Source organism: Pygocentrus nattereri, chromosome 5 (assembly GCF_015220715.1).
Source record: "Pygocentrus nattereri isolate fPygNat1 chromosome 5, fPygNat1.pri, whole genome shotgun sequence".
In the NCBI taxonomy this organism is placed as follows: Eukaryota; Metazoa; Chordata; class Actinopteri; order Characiformes; family Serrasalmidae; genus Pygocentrus; species Pygocentrus nattereri.
The window spans coordinates 33,776,787-33,796,060 of record NC_051215.1 but is presented as its reverse complement, the minus strand read 5'-3'; the positions used below and the strand labels follow the sequence as shown (position 1 = coordinate 33,796,060).

Sequence of the window (19,274 nt, the reverse complement as noted above, 5' to 3'; positions counted from 1 at the left end):
CAACATATTATTGGCTGGTGACAGAAAGGGAGAACACAAAAGATGCTTTTATATGTTTAACATAAAACAAGGAGTTTTCTCAAAGTACTGGTGAGAGAAAAAATACACTGTTATATGATCACATAACAGAGAACATGATACAAGAGAGTGGGTCATTGTATCTGCTGACAGACAGACAGAAGAGTAAAGAGGCTCATCCATGAGCACATGAGAGTCCCTGGGTTACTGGCACTCTGGCTGTGTGAGAAAAGCCTGAAGAGGGCTGAACAGGCTGAAACAGAGCTGCAGCCCACGGCTCTGACCCAGTCCAGCTGCTCATTTATGACCCAGGGTCACTACACCAAATATAGCACCTCTACATAGCTCTCATACAATACCAATTTTAGCAAACCCCAAAAAGAATTTCTTCATGTAAAATGAAAAAGGCAAAAACTACTTGATATGAAGAAAGAATCAATATCAAGTGGGGGAAACTAAATTATGCAGAAATCATTAATGATGATAATTAATCCTTAGAAGTCTAAATTATTGCTGCCGATGATGCCAAAGTGATGTAATTAGATGTTTTAGTATTTTTTTCACTCACAAGTCATTGAAACACACAGAGAAATCTTTCAAAATTGAAGATTCTGAACTTTAATACATTCCACAAGTAGAAGAGGAGACATTTTATTGTTATCTGAACTTGACAAGAAGTTACTGTACAAACAGTCTTGTTGTGTGGTTTTTGTGTCATTTCTTGACTTCTAAGCAAGTGCAAAAAAAGAAAATCAGGAGTGCAGACACAAAGCTGTTGATACAGAACACATTTCACACATAAATGGAACTTATTTATGGATTTATTTAACTTATGTGACTGAGAATGTAATGAATTACATAATTACATAATTACTTTTAACTGGTCCTGCTAAACTGCTGTAATAACGTTAAATTTTAAGAGAAACATTATGACAAAGCATAAATAAAGAGATCCTCCACATTTCACCTAGTTACATCATGATATCATGATAATGATGCTTGTCATTAATTATTTCCAATACACTATTCAGTGGGCAGTCATTAGACATGGACAGCACATGGAAAAGGAGACAGGAAAGAAAAGGAGGGGATGGAGGGAGAGAGGGAAAGAGGAGAAGAGGTTGGGGGAACAGAAGGAGAGATCACTGCAGCCGTTCAGCACAATGGAGGGAAACAGGTTGCAAATCACTCAGGGACGCAATATCAGCATCGACTGTGTGCTTTATGAGACAGAGCAATGAGGTAACACGTGGCACCTATTAAAACATGCACGCACACACACTCTGCCCTAAATCTTAGCAGGAGAATGGTGGGAGCAGGCAGTGTGTCAGAGGCTGTCCTCTGCCCGCCTGCTGGCTTACTTTCCATTAACTCCCAGCATGCTCGAGGCTTTTGTTCCTCAGGCATTTGGTTCAGGCCAGTGCTGTTCTCCCTGTCAGGGCAGCCAGCACCAACATTCAGCCAGTACAATCAATCACACAAGTAATTAAAGTGTAATCAGTGTTTTCAATAATATGAAAACAATATTTTTGCATATACTTGTCCAGAATGTTTGAAATACAAGACTTGCACAGTACAACTTCCTAAGTTTCAAGTGACTTGTAGTAGGGCCCAAATGATCAAATGGTTGATACCAATACCAATTTTAAGGCACTTAAAATTATGAATATTATTATTACTGAGCTATCTAATGTGCTTTGTGCTTTTGGTTTCTGTTAATCATCTCTGTCTTACTGTCTTACGGTCGAGTACCTCATATTGGGAAGCACCACTACTGAAAGACTAGTGTATATATATTGGTTGGGCTGCATTTTGTAGGGAATTTTTTTTTTTACATATATCCAGAATAATCAATAGAGTTTTGGAGGACTGACAGAAAAAGCTATTTAACATTGAGAATTAAGATTTAATAAAAAAGGGAAATATATGCTTATACATCTATAAGTTGGAACAAATCGTAAGGATATAAGTGTGCTGTAAAAATAAGACATTTTTATCTTTGAGGACCTGCGAAATTTCTGAAAAATGAAACGACATGTCTTGGTCAGGGGAAAATGTTCCAGAATGGAACAGCTGACGAAGCAGAGAGATGAATTTGACCATGGCTAAAGGCTATGAGGATTTCAGTCAGCTGTCGATATGAACAACTCTATGGGAAAGCCCAAACAAATGTCAGTATAAACACTGGCCCATGGAGAAAATACAGCAACACAACACACAATGAAAACAGAATATAAAAGACTGCTTGACTAGTCCTAATAGAAGGAATAACTGATTGTTTTTCAACCTAATCTCATAGTGCTGTATCAGGAGTACGGCTTTATTAAAAGTATCAATATGTGGCAGAAAAACACAGGGCGATATGTGTGTCAAGACAGCAATTATTCATTGACATTCAAGTAAGTAGTTGAAATCTAGCCTAAAAATGACTAGGCCATCAGGTCTGTGCAAAAGAATAAAACTCTCTACGTCATGTTTGCAAAACACTTTGGCAGAGACTACAGAGAAGAGTTCTGTTTCATTTTATGGTTTTATTTTCCATCCTAAAGGTATGAAGACAAAGCGTACTGACAAACACAGTGGCTCAGGAAATGTCCATTAATCAACTCAGGCACTTTATATCACTGATATAAGATATTTTCTGATATCACTGTTCTCTTTTTTCTATGATAAGGTTGCTGGTAACATTTTGTAGCTGGGGTGGGAAAAAATAGAAACACCTAAGCAGCCATTTGACTTTATTTTGTTCACATTTACATTTACATTGCATGTCCATCATCATTGTGCATCATGCACAAAAACACCTAGAGATAAACCTGTTTACTACATTTACTACATGTCCGTATGTGTAAATTAAATGGTCACGACCGGCTCCTCCCACTTCTCCATGTGTTTTTCTGTTTTGGTCTCATCCATGTGCTACTTTGTTTTGAGTTCTTTGTCATGCCCCCTTGTTTTCTGACTCTGCCCCTGATTGTTGCCACCTGTGTTTCAACCTGTCTCCTGTTATCCCTAGTTAGCCCTTGTGTATTTAAGCCCTGTGTTTGCCCCTTGTTTGTCGTTGGTCTTTGTTTGATTTGTTTGGTGTGTTTCTCCATTTTGTTTATCCTGTGTTTCTCGTTATGTCTATTCCCCTTGTCCTGGCTATTTGAACCTGGACTGTTCTGACTATAACCCTGAATTTGCCCAAGATAAAACTTGCTTGTTTCACCGCCTCCACGTCGATCCTTGTTACAAACTGATACTGTGTTCAAAACAAATGTGATGTTTACAACATCCAGCACATGTAAACAGGGCTTACTCTTAATTTATTATAGTCTTTATAATAGATTGCATAAATGGCTTTGTTGGAGAAGAAAGCAATTCTCACCGGTCCCTTTAGCGCGCCTTCCACAAAAACAGAAATTCATTAGTTTTATGTGTGCGGTTGTGTGGTTGAGTTAAGTGTTGTGACACACTGAATCATATTATGAAATTCATATCATTATAAGTAATGTATTGTGAAGTTGCTGCCAGTACCCCCCAGGAAAAGTCAATAACAATGTACAAGCTGGGCTACAACACTATTCATTTTCCACTCATTTCTATTCATTTCACTAAGCGTTTTATTCATTTGTAACCCTGTACAATAAATTTTACATTCCCCTGTAATGCTAAGCCAAGTGGATCTTGTCACAATTTCTAGATTTTATAAATGTTTTATCAGTCGACTTTGGTGCTGGCAGATACCTTCAGTGAGGTCCATAAATATCTGGATGTCAAAAAAGTTATTATTTTATCTGTCTCCCACATCATACAGGGGTTAAAACAAATAATGAATATGCGCTCAAAGTGCAGACTTTAAGCTTTAATATGAGGGCATTTACTTGTAAATTGGGTGAATAATATAGAAATTACAATAATTTTCAGACACAGCCCTGCCAACTTTTAGGGGCTCAAAAGTAATTAGACAGTTGACAGCTCAGCTCTTGATGTATGTCAGATATGTTTTTTTTTTTGTTACCCGATTTTCTCCCCAATTTAGTTGTCTCCAATTCCACCTGCTAGTTAGGACTCCCCCAATCACACAATGCTACCAATGCTAGGAGGGTGGGGCTAGCACAGGCTTCCTCCAAGACCTGTGAAACTAGCCACCACTTCTTTTCGAACTGCCGCTCACGAAACTTCATTGGACAGCCGAACACGCTCGGAGGAAAGCGCCAACTGCCAGATCTGTTACATCAGCTAACAGATGCCTGCGCTGACTAGCATCGCGCTGAGAGATGGGGGGAGAAAGGAGGCCATCCTACCCACCCAGAGAGAGCAAGGCCAATTGTGCTTTCTTGGACTCCTACCGATGGCTGTAGCATCACCAGGGATTGAACTCGCGATCTCCTGATGATACGACCAACGTGTCAGATGTATGCTATTCCCTCATTGCTAGGCCTGATATCAGGCCATTGTTAGGCTTGCTATTAGAGAGATAACAAAAACATCTGGTGCGTCCAAATTAACCATTTGATATAAAAACACTGGATTTTGGTATTTGTCCACAACTCTCACGTTGGTGCATCCCTCTTCAAAACACACATATAGACACACATATAGAAACCAGCGGAAAGTGTGGCTTTGTATTTTTTTCTAAGAATATGATAATAATCAACTGTTTGCTACATAGGGGGCTCATAGAGACTGAAAAACACTGGAATATTCCTTTAATTGGAGGCTGTACTTGATACATATACAAAAGGAAAAAAAGAGTGCGAGAACAAGAGAAAGAAAGAGGGAAAGAGAGAGACAGAGAGAGAGAGAGACAGGCTAAGCCTACTGAAGGAAAGAAACAGCTGTGTTTGGGTGTGTGTGAGTGTGGATGGAGACTGGGGGGCGGAGCAGCTGCCAAGAAGACCACACACACTCACACACACTTCAGGGAAGCTTCTGTCAATCGCATGCAGTAACTGGGCACTCAAAGGCACTGGCTAAAGCCAAAAGGGTCAGAGCAATGAGAGCTGGATGACAATGAAGAGCAACCCCTCTGGCTAAGGGACCCAGTGGCTTATCTCTCTGTTTGTGTATGCTGCCTTTGAGAACACTGACATAAGAGGGGTTTGGACAAAAAAGTTACAGTGATTCACATTTTTGCAGTGCTTTTTTGCATGTTACAGGACAGTAAGAAAAAGAGCTCTACTTCTGAATGACTTGAGTGCCCAGTCTCTCTGTCAAAGAGTTTCTGGTCTTTTTGTGACCATCCAGCTCTGACATCCTCAATCTAGCCACCGCGTCCCAGCCCTGCCCCCTCCCCCTGTTAGAAACAAAACTATTCCTCCAATCCCTGACCTCTGATCCCTCAGCCCCTTCTGCATAGCCCCTGAACTGCTTACACTCCACTGCTGCTGTCACACACTGCTCCAGTCATCCATCACCAGCTTGACCCCAGAGGAAAATATAGTTCAAAGAGCTTTATTTAAATTTTACAATGCAAGTCAGGTCTGACCTGCTGACTGACACACATTCACAGCATTAATCACTGTCCAGAGCAGGCCTGCTAATCGACCCTGACCAAAATGTGGACACCAGCAGAGCAGATGCAATAGCATCATGCCAGTGCAACACTTTATATTAAAAAGTACAGTTCAGTAAAAAATCAAATGAACAAAAAAAGTGTTTCCCAACCCGTAGGGCTGATCTGAATATTCTGAATACTTGATATTTGTTTCTTTTGTTGATATTCGCTTCCTTATTTAGTTTTCAGAAGATTTGTCTTTTGTTATTTCTTTAGATCCCAGTGTTAGAGGCTTATTTATCACTGTTTCAAACAAAACATTTGATCAAAAACTACTCCCTAACTACTTAACAATGGACATGATTTTAGGCTATAAAATAAATCATGCCATATCCATGTAACGTTAACTAAAGGTCCTCCCCACCATGATTTCACAAATCACCCCTTTTTTGAATGTCCGAAGCAAGATAAGTCACTGAAAGATATTAAAATGGCAAATACAATATTTGTTTACACAAAGGCTGTAGTTTTGACTATTGAATGACATTCAAGTGAAGAATTTGAGCATGTGTTCAGCCACTCATACAGCCACAGATAGTTACATAACCACCGCAGAGCTGAGAGACAGGCCAGCTGAGAGGCTAGCTGCTATCTGTGTAGCTCCTATAAGACATGAATGGTGTTAAATCTATACTAATGTAATACAAAGCATTAAAAGAATAAACAAATCAGTCATTTATTTTTGCCTATCAAACATATTTTAATCCTGATGGAATTTTATCTTGGTACATTAAGTTAGCAATGGAACATGACCTGGGCTGTCTATTCAGTAAACCGGCTAAACTGACTATGAAAAAATAAAAACAAAGATTTTAGAAGATTTACATCTTGAAATTACTGCTGTATCATCTCTGCTATCTAAGTAAAATAAATCCAGTCAGACATTGTTTGTTACATCCATTGTAAAAAGGGATAAATATGTAGTACTTTTTTACCAAAAAAGAAAAAAAAACAAAACAAAACAAAAACTGCAATATTTTGATTCAAAAACAAACTGAACAAGACAAACTATGTCTGTTAAATTATATTATTAATAATAATTATATAAATTATTTATTAATAATAAATGGAAGTTTATATCCCAATAGTTAGCACTGTGTGAACTGCATACCTAAATTATCACACATTTGCCTCAGATCTTGTCAAATTGTTAGGCAAATTCAAACTGTTCTGCATATTTTCTTTCTGATACAGTGTGACATACTGTTGTTTATAAAAATGGGCAAAAGCATGAACAAATTTTAGCATCATAAACCAATCAAGCAACAGTGGGGTATGAATTTCCATTATGTGTTGGCTACATTAGCAATGTATCCAGTGCAAAACTAAACATTAGACATCAAACTTGCCTTTGATTGATCAACTGAGAGAAGCTTTTTGAGAAAAGCTTATTGCCTAAATATTCCTTTAATATGCCCTGGCTCATAATCTTTTCTCCAAGATTTATGTTTTCTTCCAGTCTTATCTGACAGGACACTTGAGATAAGATGTTTTCCTAACTTTGTTTGACTGGGTTTTAACTGTTTAGAATCAGCAGAGTATAAAATATGACATTGTTTTATAGAGTACTGCATGTAAAAGCACCACATGCATGGTAGGTTGTGAAAGTTGTGACAGAGTTTATAGGATGCATAAACTCTTCTTGTGTTGTCATATGGCTCATGAACTGCATGCACGCAATGAACAATGATTGTATAAAGCACAGCAGCAGAGAATGGGCGGTGGAGAGAAAGAGTGAGATTAATATTCTTACTGTGTTTTAAGGCCCAAAATTCAGCTCCTATAGGCTGAGCACATTCAGCATAACAGAAGACTTTACACATCCCCAAAGAGCCACTGCACTCACAGACCTGCAGAAATACACATACACTGGAGGTTATACTAGGTCTGTCACAAGTGAATGTGAAATGAAATTTTAGCTGAGGACAAACTGCCATATAAATAAGTATGATTATCAATTTGTCATTTATATGCATTGTATTTAAGTACAAGCCTAAAGTGGCCACACTGATGGCCACACTGACTAGCTATTTTACTTACTAAATGTCAATATGTAACAGCTCGCATCTGACGAAAGACACAGCTCAAGCTTAAACAATAAAGGTACATACAAATAAAACAATCACTGCTGCTCTGTAAAGGTGCTATAGTACCAGTTGCTGTTTTCATAAGGCCCATGACGTGTCTCGAAAAAATGTGTTACTGGCTTGCTTATATTTACATGTATTTGACTCAACCTAACTAATAAAAAACATTTAATAAACTTTCATTTGTTGCAACTTAAACATAAGATTGCAAATGTTAACAACTCTGCAACTCTGGAAAATGTGGTCAGCTAAAAACATTGCAATCAGCTGAAGTAATTGTGATCAGGCCATTATGTAATAATTGTGACAGGTTATACTATACTATACTTTAGCTAGGTTATACCATACTATACTATACTTAAGATATGATTTAAGATTTAAGATATGTCCTAAATATGTATATGCAAAAGTCAGTCAATTTATGTTTTGTTGCTTTTCTAAATAAAAAGCAGTTAACACATCCTCTATAAAGACACATAAATATGTCATTTTCCGGTATTTTTTGTGCACAATTCTACAATTAACAAATTGGAAAAAATAAAACATTAAATCTAATTTCTCTTTTCCATTATGTTAAACTCAGCAAATAAACAGTGCCTTCGAATGTGCCTAGGTGGGTTCCCTGTAAAGAATATGTTAATTTAATTTAGAAAATCGACAAAACATGTCATTTGACCAGGGGTACAAAAACTTTGGAATAAAACTTTATATAACCATTATGTAATAATCATATTCTAAACTAACCCCTTTAATTGAATCCTACAGCTGAACGATATTAAAATAACAATTTAAAAAAGTGCAGTTTTCAAATCACAAATGCTGCAATTTTTTATTCTTACAGTGTATCATCAACAATGTTGATACAATGAAAGTTTTTCATAGAGAAATTTTACTTAAAAACATGGAGTTTGTGAACTGCTGTGACACCACAACCACAAATAACTGGCAGGCTGGCACACTGTGTTAAAAGTTCAAGTCTGAAACCAGAAAAAATATAAACACTGGTTTTATTAGCCTGAAAAGGCCCATACCTCATTTTATTCCTTAAATATAAACAACTGCAACTTAAATCATAATCACAATATTGGTCAGAAAAATTCCAATTAGATGTTTTACCAAGATCGGTCAACCACACCTTATCCTAAACTTAACCTCAGTAACCAAAAAGAATTTGAGAAGAATTTGAAGCTGTTTTTCTGGTCCAGACATGATGTTGTAGGTTACCCCTGTTTTTCTTTGGTTTTCCAACAGGACATTTTTGTTCTGAAAATGTACAAAAGCATGCACTAAGAAAGCTGTGAACAGCAATGAACAATATCAAGTATCAAGGCCTATGACAGTGGAGATCAAAGCTGCAAAGCCACTCCCGTTCTTTTATGCCCACATGCGCTTTTGTAAATGTGTGAACACTATACTTCACACACCTGTCTGACAGTATTAGCTACACAGCAGCAAGGTGAAAAGGCTGTAATTAGGTTATGGAGACAGCGTGATGAGGTCATGGACAGAGAGAGAGAGAGAGAGAGAGAGAGAGAGAGAGAGAGAGAGAGAGAGAGAGTGTGTGTGTGTGTGGTTCAACTCTTCCCTGAGGACACAGAACCAGAGTTGGAGAGAGAGAGAGAGAGAGTGAGAGAGGGAGGGAGGGGTTCATGGGTAAAGACTCGTTTTGCCCAGTCTTAGCTATTATGACTTTAAGCTCCTCAGCACATCTGTTCCTCAGCCTGAGCAGGAGGAGAGGAGGAGCACACTGCCACCCACTGGACACACAGGACTTTCTTATTTAACCCCTTTAAACCATAAATTTCTGTATGTGACCATTCTTTAATTCCTCACTTTCACAATTACATAATTAACATATTCGTTTCATAGTAGTTATGGAATAATTCATATCAGTTACAGTACTAACTAATAAAAATGATCACGTGGAAATGAATTACAACTGCTTTTGATACGTGCAACAACATAAACATTAGTGGACCTCAAGTGAAAAACATAAGGAAAATATTGGTTAAGGATTCAAAGCAAACAAATACAACTAAAGTAAAATGTGCATGTTGTGGTTGACTGCTGCTTCTGACCTTGGGCAGCTCTGCCAATTCTCAAGTGATTTTAACACAGTGTCACACTTGAAACTGCTAGCCAGTCTGTACAAACAGATACACACACACACACACACACACACACACACACACACACACACACACACACACACACACACACACACAACCCCATCAGTGTCAACCTTAAACAGCCTCTCATATATGCAGGAATAAGCACTTCAGCAGGCCACAAGGAACAACAGCTATGCTTTTATCAGTGAGAGTGCTGCGCATAGCACTTTAGGCCAATGCCTCTCTCTAAACGTGCTGCACATTCAACAGAAAACAAACAAAGCCTGCTAGCAGCTTTTTTTTGGCTAAGCACCTTTGCATTGTGTGTTTGATCTATTTTCTTCTGCTGCATGGGACACGTTCCTTTGTGCTGCTTGTGCTTGTAAGGCAAATGTGACCCACTCATCGCTCACTCTGACAGGCCGTCACAGCTGATTTTTTTGCTTTTAGCCACAGAGACTGAGCTTATTGGGACTGTTACTTCAAAAACTCATCAAAAGTCACTGCTCAAAAGCTTTGGAATCATAAACTATAATACTGAAAAATATTTTCAAAAACATAAAACCAATATGGTCCTAGTCGCTGATGGTGACTGATAAATCGATACTACTGTACTAGACCTACGCAACTTCACGTTTCAAACCATTTAAAAAATTATTTTTATGTTAGATGTCTCTAATATGACAAAATTGTAGATTTTAGATTCTAAAATGAAAGAGAAAGCTGTGCAGTAATAATTTAAAATATAATTAAGAAAAAATATAATACATACATTAATAAATATTTGTGTAAATATGGGAGCTTATTTTTTTGGCTAATTTTCAACTGTAGTCCCAGGGCTAAAATTTTGCATTTTAGCAGCTATTTCTGAGGAGATTAGCTAAAAGGAAATACATTTGCATAAAACAGTGGGAAGTCAAAGGAAATTTAAAATATGTTTTTTTTTAAATCTTAAAAGAAATAACTAACAACAAGCTCGACCACCTTCAACTTTCATGTTTGAGAGAGAGGAGAAAATCAAGGTCCAATCTTGCTTCAGATCTGAAGAAATCTGCACGTGTTTTCATCCTCACACTGTGAGATAACACTATGAGTCTGAAAGGAGAGGCCATTACTGAGAAAAGAAAACAGAGAAATAAAATGTTTGCAAACCAAACAAAGAAGCTGTGGACAATGAACTGTCCACCCCAGAGAGAAAGAGAGAGTCCTGACCTCAAGATCACAGAATATGTTTGGGACTACTTGAACTATTGAGAAGTTCACAATACAAGTTTCCTTTAAAAACTAAAACCAAGTCTCTCAAAAATAATGGACGCTGTAATAAAGTCAATGGGTGGGCATACTAAATATTGAAAAAAATTATATTTAGTTAGTGATGCTCCTATGCAATTTTCTGTTAAATGTCCTTATGCTGAAAGGTGAATAGATTGCCTTTTAATTGGAAAGATTGTCAGGGTCTCTGACTGTTCCACAGAACTCTATATTTATTTGAGAAGTGATTCTAAACTTTTGAAGAGGTGAATGTGAGAGGACAGCAGGAATGTCTCTCTGTTTAATTCTGAGAACAGTCTCATCTGGTTCGTGCTTGCACCTCTGAAACTGGGTCACATCTCCATGAGCCGCCTGATTGCAGCATACATACATACACACACACATGCGCACACACACACTATGCTGACACACGTGGAGGAGAGGGAGGTCCTCACGTGCTTGGTCCTGTCCTCGATCTACAGACAGAAAAAAAACAAGGGGAGGAGAGCTAGTTTGGAAGAAAAAACATGAAATCCACACTATTAGCACAAACACAGAGGTGGGTAGTTAATGCACTTAAAATGCACTTCAGCAAAATTTTACACTTTATATTTTAAACTTGACTGAAGCTTCACTGAACTTCAACTGGAACTTAAGGAGACCCTGTTGTGATAGTTGCTTATATGTGAGCAAATATTTAATGGAACACTTTCACGTAAGTATGGGTTCATAACAAAAATTTCAAAATCACACACACACACACCCATCAAAACGTTGTACCAAGGTGCAGCATCACACAATGTTAAGTAATCAATCAAGGAACTACTGTCTGCAAACTGATACAATACAGCCCATCGATTTTGCCATGACCTCATCGGCTCTAGAGGGACACATCACATGCCAGTCAATTGGCACTGCCCTCAGGCATCATATTGCACTCCACTTACCACAGCCACTTCCACTGATCCACTCTGATTCCTACCTCCAAAGACACTCTACTTCCTGGCGATAAGAAAAGCACGCTTTAAAACAATGTGACATGTAGGGCATGCAGGTCATCAGAATGATGGATCTGCCTGACTTTAGACACAACAGAAGAGTGTCTTTCTCCAACCACTCAACCAGGCACAGACCTCACCTGACCTAAATCTTAATCTCTCATTGCAGTGTCTACCTCTTGTTTATGACTGTAGGTTAAATGTGCGTCTGACCCGTGGTTGTGAGAGAATGCCTGCTGGGAGACAGATGGGCAGGCCAGACTTAGCTGAGTCTGGAGCAGAAGAGAGGAGACAGAAGCAGACATTAACTCCCCTTTACTCCAAAGCCACCTCCTTCTCTTATATCTTGCTTAAATCCAAGCAAATCCTACAACAAAGCTCTCTTGCTTTTTTTTTTGCCATTCTTGCAGTCTTGTGAACTGGGCATCAGGACAACACACCAGTCAGACACTCCATTAGAGACTCTAGTGACTCCTACTGGCTTACTTTGAATTGTAAAATTCAAAGCTAAATCAAAAACTCAAATCATGTCAAATGTTTCATGTAATCTCAAATTTTTGCTTATGTGGTTTCTGACAATTGTATAACACATTGTTTTACATAAAAATGAACCAAAATGGTTACATACAGTATATACAAATAATAATAGCAGAAATACTTAAAAGGAATTTTGTCTGTACTTCTTGTCTTTTTTTTTTTTTACAAAAGTAAGTCTATTTGAGCTTGCCAACAATCTGATGCAGTTGAGGCAAGTGTGATAGCTTGTGTGATAATGCAGGGTATACACTTAAAATTTCTAGTTAACTACATTAACCTTGTAGTTTAAGTGCATAACTCTAGTTTGTTAATCAACTGAGAATAGTGAGGGCTCCCCATATGAACATAATTTGACTACAGAAAAAAACAGGGTAGGGATGGGTCTCAGTTAACGGCAAGGTGATGACGATGCTTATAATGATGCCAAGGTCATAGCTGTGACATTGTCATTCATTCTGCCCCTTGCCCTGAGGACAAACTCTTTGGACTTTTTATCTTGCTGACTTTGTGTGTGTGTGTGTATGAGTAGTAAAATTTGGCTCAGAGGTCTTTTGGGTACAGGGACAGGATTGCAGATCTGTGCCCATTTTAGCACAGAGAATCGGATTACACTCCAAAACACACAGCCGTGTCTGAGACCTCCGCAATGGCTTTAGCATTTTAATTTTCATAAAAGAGCTGATGGAGCGACCTGCACTGACCTCTACAGTGTTGTGACTTAACCGTGAGACAGGTGACTCCCAACCCAGCTCTCTTCTCATCTCCTCCCTCCTTGTCATTTTTCTCATTCCTCTTCACTTGCCTACTCTCCACTTTATCCTCCCTCTTTTCCGTTCTCCTCCATCCTCTGTCACCCTCTCCTCTCTCTATTCACCTTACCTCTCCTTCTGGCTCTCCACAGTCTAATCAGCTGTACTCATCTCATTCTTTCTCTTTATATAAGCCCATTTCACTGTGACCTGACCCCCCTTTAATCTGGTCATTATTATTTCATCAGTTATTATCACAGTCATTGTCTGGTGGAGTAAGAAACATAGTCCATTTGAATTTGTGAGCTGTTTAGGAAGCTGCATTTAGGAAGCTCTGTGATTTAAAATGCCCATATCTTGGAAAAACTCATTTTCCTACTTTTCTTGAAACAAAAGCCTGCAGTATGTAAATATGACAGGTTTAACAATTCAAAGTTATCATGCTGTATTAAAATATGTTGCATCATATCATGTATAATTGTACTGTGGCTAGCTTATGGCTAGTGCATTAGCTTCAGGCAAAAATATTAGCTTGTTGCTAGCAAGTTAGTTTGGTGCACTATAAAGCAGAACTTCTGTTTAGCATTTCTAGGCTGCTAAGACCCTAGACTGTGTGGATCAGGCAAAACCCCCCTGTGCCATTCTAAACCTTTAAACATTACTTTTATAATGTTGAATGCTAGAATTAAGCTGTAATTGGAAACATATATCAACATATTAATAAGTCATTCTTAGACTTTCAGACATTCTTTATTTCTGCTCTATTGAAAACTATGTTTTACTCTTTTAGGACTGACATAAAAATGTGCAAAATCTGCTGCTCTAGGTTAATCAAGTGATTTCTCTGTGCTGTTGCTGTATTTATTTGATATATGAAGAACATGTAAAATCAGTGCCATTGTTTCTATTAAACCATTTGTTTTGGGTTAAGCTCTAGCCATCATAACCATTATTTCAGATAAAGCTTTATGAACGTAGGTTGGTTTCTCAGATGCATGCTTTTTTATGTTGGTTAATGCCCCTCTGCACTTTTCAGTACAAATCATTCTGGTCCATGGAAGAGATCACCAACAGACCATTCTGCTGTATCACATCGAGACTGAGCACAGCACTGAGAGACATCAAACACTTCACATCCAGCCAGGAGACGGCTGCTGCTTCAGCATGACTGCTTCAGCAGCACAGGCTGAGAGTTACATAACACAACACCAACCTAGACCAAGCTGCTTTTAGCTGCTCACACTTCAAGCTATTTATATCTTCAGCTGAGCTAAAATGCACCGCAAATAGGAACAATTTCACATTTCAGCTTTTGAATCCTGCAGATCATCATTAGGTACAATTCTATCATTCTCCACATATTTTATGCTGCTCACAATATTTTCAAGGAACAGAAAGCAGCTTTGCAGCCATAATGCCGTCTATCTGTTTCCTGCCCCAGTTTCCTCTGCTTTTATTGTGCATGAAGAGATACATAAAACATGATTCTACTTCAGTTTTTGACTTCTATTCAAAAGGGATTTGGTAGACAGTGCTGGAGCCAGGAGAGACAAACTGAGCAAAGAAACATCACACTGACTGTGTGCAAAGGAAGGGCTTTAAAAGACTCAGTAAGGAATATGTAGCTATCAGAGCTCTCCTAATGCATTCCTCCTGTAAACACACTGGGTCTGCCTTTAAGAAACAGACAGTGAACATGACTACAACTAAAAGTACAGTCTCTGCTGGGAGGCTGTGACAGCACTTCTGTTTCATACCACCAGGGGGAAGACAAGGAAGGACAGAGCTTTGTGCTACTGAAACTCTTTTCATGCTTTCATGAGGAGGACTGGAGCAACACATACAATTGTTCCATATCCTGTCTCACTTTTATTCTATTTTTTCATTACATTAATTACATTATGGACTGACAAGCTTTGGAAATGCACTGATTTCCTTATTTCATATTGTATTGGTAACATTAGTAATCCTACGTGTGAAGCTTATTTTAACCATTATAAGTTGCAGTGATAACAACAGCATGATGCAATTTGATGACAATTATTTCTCATTCATTGAAACAGGCAGAAAAATTCTGGTGAAAGTGTGGATCCTTAATTTTCAACTCATGCCACATTTCTGTTTCTAAGTAGAAGGGGAGACATGTCATGATATTAAATAAATAGAAGACTGAGAAGACTTGTTACTACAGAATGTAATATGCAAACACTGTGTAACTACTTATGTAAATACAAATCTAAATACAGCAAATTGACAGTAATACAAATTCTTAAAAAATCAACATAGTTCACTTTTGTTAAGATGTAACCACTTCATTCAGAGTGGCTAAATGTGAAATTGTTGCCATTGACTGTTTTTTTAAACAGTGGAAATGACAGGAACCAGGGGTCATGATGTTCACAATGCCAATATAACCATTTTATTTACTGTCCAAAATGATGAGTGAGCCTAATCACATGTGACTTCTGAGTTCTAATAAGTGAAAATAGTAAGATGGCAAAATAGTGGTAAGTGAAAAAAGGTGTATCTATAACTTTTATGTAATAATATTCTGTGAGGTAGCATTTTAAGACATTAAACAGTTTAGACATTTAGTTCCTATCACAACTACTGTGAAAAATTCTGACTCAATTCTGTCTCTATAACAGAGCATTTTCATCAAACCACTCTGAATTACTCTGTTTACATATTACCATTTAATTAATTAATTAATTAATTAATTGATTAATTAAATTAGTCTAACCTCCTTTTAAGGTGTTTAATGTAATATATATATTTTTAAATTATCTCTAAACAGTCTGGGTGGTAAGTACAGGTGTTTGCCGCCCTGGTCTAGGCCTGCCAGTGCAGAGAGGAAAAAGGATGCAGGGTCAAGGAGGCCTGTCAGTTTCGCCCCCGCAAGGCCCCTGGGGCTTTCACACACACATCCCTTTTAGCTGCCCTCCAACATCTTGTTTTGTGCTGCGTTGCGGGTGCTTTAGTAAGTGTGTGTGAGAGAGAGGCAGAGAGGGGGGGTATGGAGAAAGCTGCTTTGTTATGCATACCCTGAGAGACTCGGCTCATTTTTCTCTCTGGCTCCTGCATTCTGGATCCAAGCACTTTGTTTTTTTAGTTTTTTTTCCTTGAAAAAGTCTTGGTATGCGAGAGACTCAGAGAGAGCAGCTGCTGATGGCGTCCCTGCCTGCCAGGCAGCCCTCAGATAATTCTCTCTTTCTATCTCTCTTCTCAAACTCTCCATCTTTTAAGCTCATACTTTCACACTGTCAGACTTCAGTTGCCCCCTTCTCCCTTTTTTTCTTTCTCAAACTTTGAACTCAAAGGTAGGGGAAGTGAGCTTGTTAAAGTTGCCACAGGGTAAAAACAGACAGGAATAAAATTTAAAGACTTGGAAACAAGCAGTTGTAGCATCATCACAACCCAGTAGCAGAAAACAGATGGACCGTTCCTACTTCAGTTGAATTTTGTCATAGTAACTTTTTAAAAGCTTGTCAATGCACCAAAAATACCAAAAGTCAAGATAAGATTTACTTAACATTGTTAACAGAGCCATGTTAGCTCAGTGTGAGGTGACCAAAAGAGCAGCTATGGATACTAAAAAATGTAATGCCTTAAATTTGCTTGATTCTAAAGTGTACATCAATTCCAAATGCAGAAAGCATTTAAACACATTTTTGTTTCATAGTTTACTTACGCTTTGCAATAACTGTGTTAATGTACCATAAGTACTTAACGTGTAAATTACACATGCATTACTTCATGTGGAAATTATATGCATATTTGAATGGCTGTTTTCAGTGCAGAAGACTAAGCTGAGCTTTACAGCCAGACAAGATACAGCCTGCATTACACACACACACACACACACACACAGGATCAGGGATATTATCTACAATCTGAACTCCCACATGATGACAATAAAAAAAACAACTACACTCTCAGAAATAAAGCTATGAATCTGTCACTGGGACAGTACCACTCTTGTCACTGTGGTTGGACCCTCAAGGGTACCTCTCAGTACCTTTAGTCAGGGAACATAATTGGACTATAATACACTGAAATTATATTCTCTAAGTTGTCCTGAAGCCATAAGTAATTATTAAAATAGGGTGACTGACTGGGTGTGATTTTTTAATTTAAAAACAGAAATCTAACTAACCTCTCCTTTAAGCAAACAGATAAATGCAAGCATGTTTTTGCACACTGAAAATGTGAAAAACAGTCAGCAGTACCTCAACAGCTTTTTCTATAAAGGCCACAAAGCCAAATAAATATATATTTCTTTTTTATATAGGCACACAAGAATGGTTAAATTATTGGTTAAAGTATTAAATATTCTTTTTTGACAGTAGCAATTACTGCCTTGCACATTCAAAGCACAATACTGGGTTTGAGAACAATTCTAATGTTTTGTGCGTTTTTACAGACATGTAGTTCAAGATAGAGCAATTTTTGGACTATGCATGTGTTTATTTTATAATTGGACATTTAGCCAAATGGTTAAGTTACTAGTCCCTCATGTGGAACAGCAGCATTGAATCCCAATGCAGACTAACACTCATTAGGCTTCTAACAGTTTGTGTCTGTAATTTAATGATAGCTCTTTGGTATGAGGTAATATAATTTGTTCTGTCTGTTTGCAGTTCTTAATGATGTGGTTATCATGATAACAATAAATATATGTGATTTATTGTGCAGCCCTAGAGTAGACTCATTGTGAAAGACAAGAAGTCTTGCTGCCTCAAGACTAAATTATGCATTGATACTGAGACATTGTACTGATGCCTTCTTAGGATGTTGGAGCCCCAGGATATAAAAATATTCATCTGGACAGAAAACAGACATGAATGATGCGGGAGAAGCAAGGCAAAAAGCAGTTTTGAGGCTCTTGGGGTCTGTCCTGCACCCTGCTGCACACTACGCTTGTTCCAGCTCAGCCTGCCAAGACTGAACAATCAGAGCCTTGTAGAATCTACTGACAGGTCAGTGAATCGTCCAGACCCTTCTCAGCCCTCCAACAGGTAATGACTTAATGTGTAACAGAATAGAGGCACAGCGTTATGGGTCTCTGACAGAGAATTGAGGCCAAATTTGGCCAGGCTTCACCACTCTAAGAAAGACAGCTGAGGATCATGAAATCAGATCCTCACCAAAAGCTGTCAATCTGAGCTTTTTGTTGACATTTACGAAGTCCATGTTCTTGACTTTTCCTGTCTTTCCACCCAGAAGGGCATTCTCCCACAAACCTCTCTGCATCTGAGCTAGCCCTAAGAAACTGGGTGAGGCTTGCTAGCCCAGAGGAGGAATCACATTTTCAGCCCTGGGTGACTGCGGAGAAAATACTACAATAAACCCAAACAACAAAAAACCTTACGCAACAAACTCTTTTATTTTTTAAAATTATTATATAAGCACAGAACATATGTATGTTACAAACACAAGTCAACCGATATATCCGTATAAATAAATAAAACAGAACTTTTACAAAAATAGGCTAAGCTTTCCTAAGAACAAAAGAGGAAGCACTGAAAACTTCTTTTATGAACTCTCTGATACTACATAAACAGCATATTATCATAGGCACATTAAAATCTGATACTCCACTCTTTTCATTTGAAAAATGCATTACATGAACATAATGAAAAAAAAAACAAAAGAAATGGTCCAACATTCTTTTGAACAAAATCTTGTTATGTTAACATACATTTAGGTTTTTCTTCTTTCATAACATTTATGTCTTGGAGATACATGGTATAAGGTTACAACAATGAAAATATACAGGAACTAGTTATACATGATGTCTTTAGGATAGGTACAGAGCACAAAGGTCAGTTGCCCCATAGGAGTGTACACTATATTTCCAAAAGTATTTGCTCGTCTGCCTACACACGCATATGATGTCGGCCCACCTTTTGCAGCTATAATAGCTTCAACTCTTCAGGGAAGGCTTTCCACAAGGGTTAGGAGTGTGTTTCTAGGAATTT

General features: G+C 38.0%; 1 protein-coding gene across 2 annotated transcripts in view; it reads right to left on the bottom strand.

Annotated features, from left to right (window-relative positions):
* lzts2a (leucine zipper, putative tumor suppressor 2a) overlaps positions 1–19,274 on the bottom strand; it is a 76,013-nt gene that overhangs the window by 30,279 nt on the left and 26,460 nt on the right. Inside the window, exon 2 of one of the 2 annotated variants that reach the window (XM_017721462.2) lies at positions 7,314–7,410. The exons of the other annotated variant lie outside the window; for it this stretch is intronic. The gene's annotated coding sequence lies outside the window, so the exon portion shown is untranslated. The remainder of the gene's footprint in view (positions 1–7,313; positions 7,411–19,274) is intronic. 2 annotated transcript variants of the gene reach the window in all.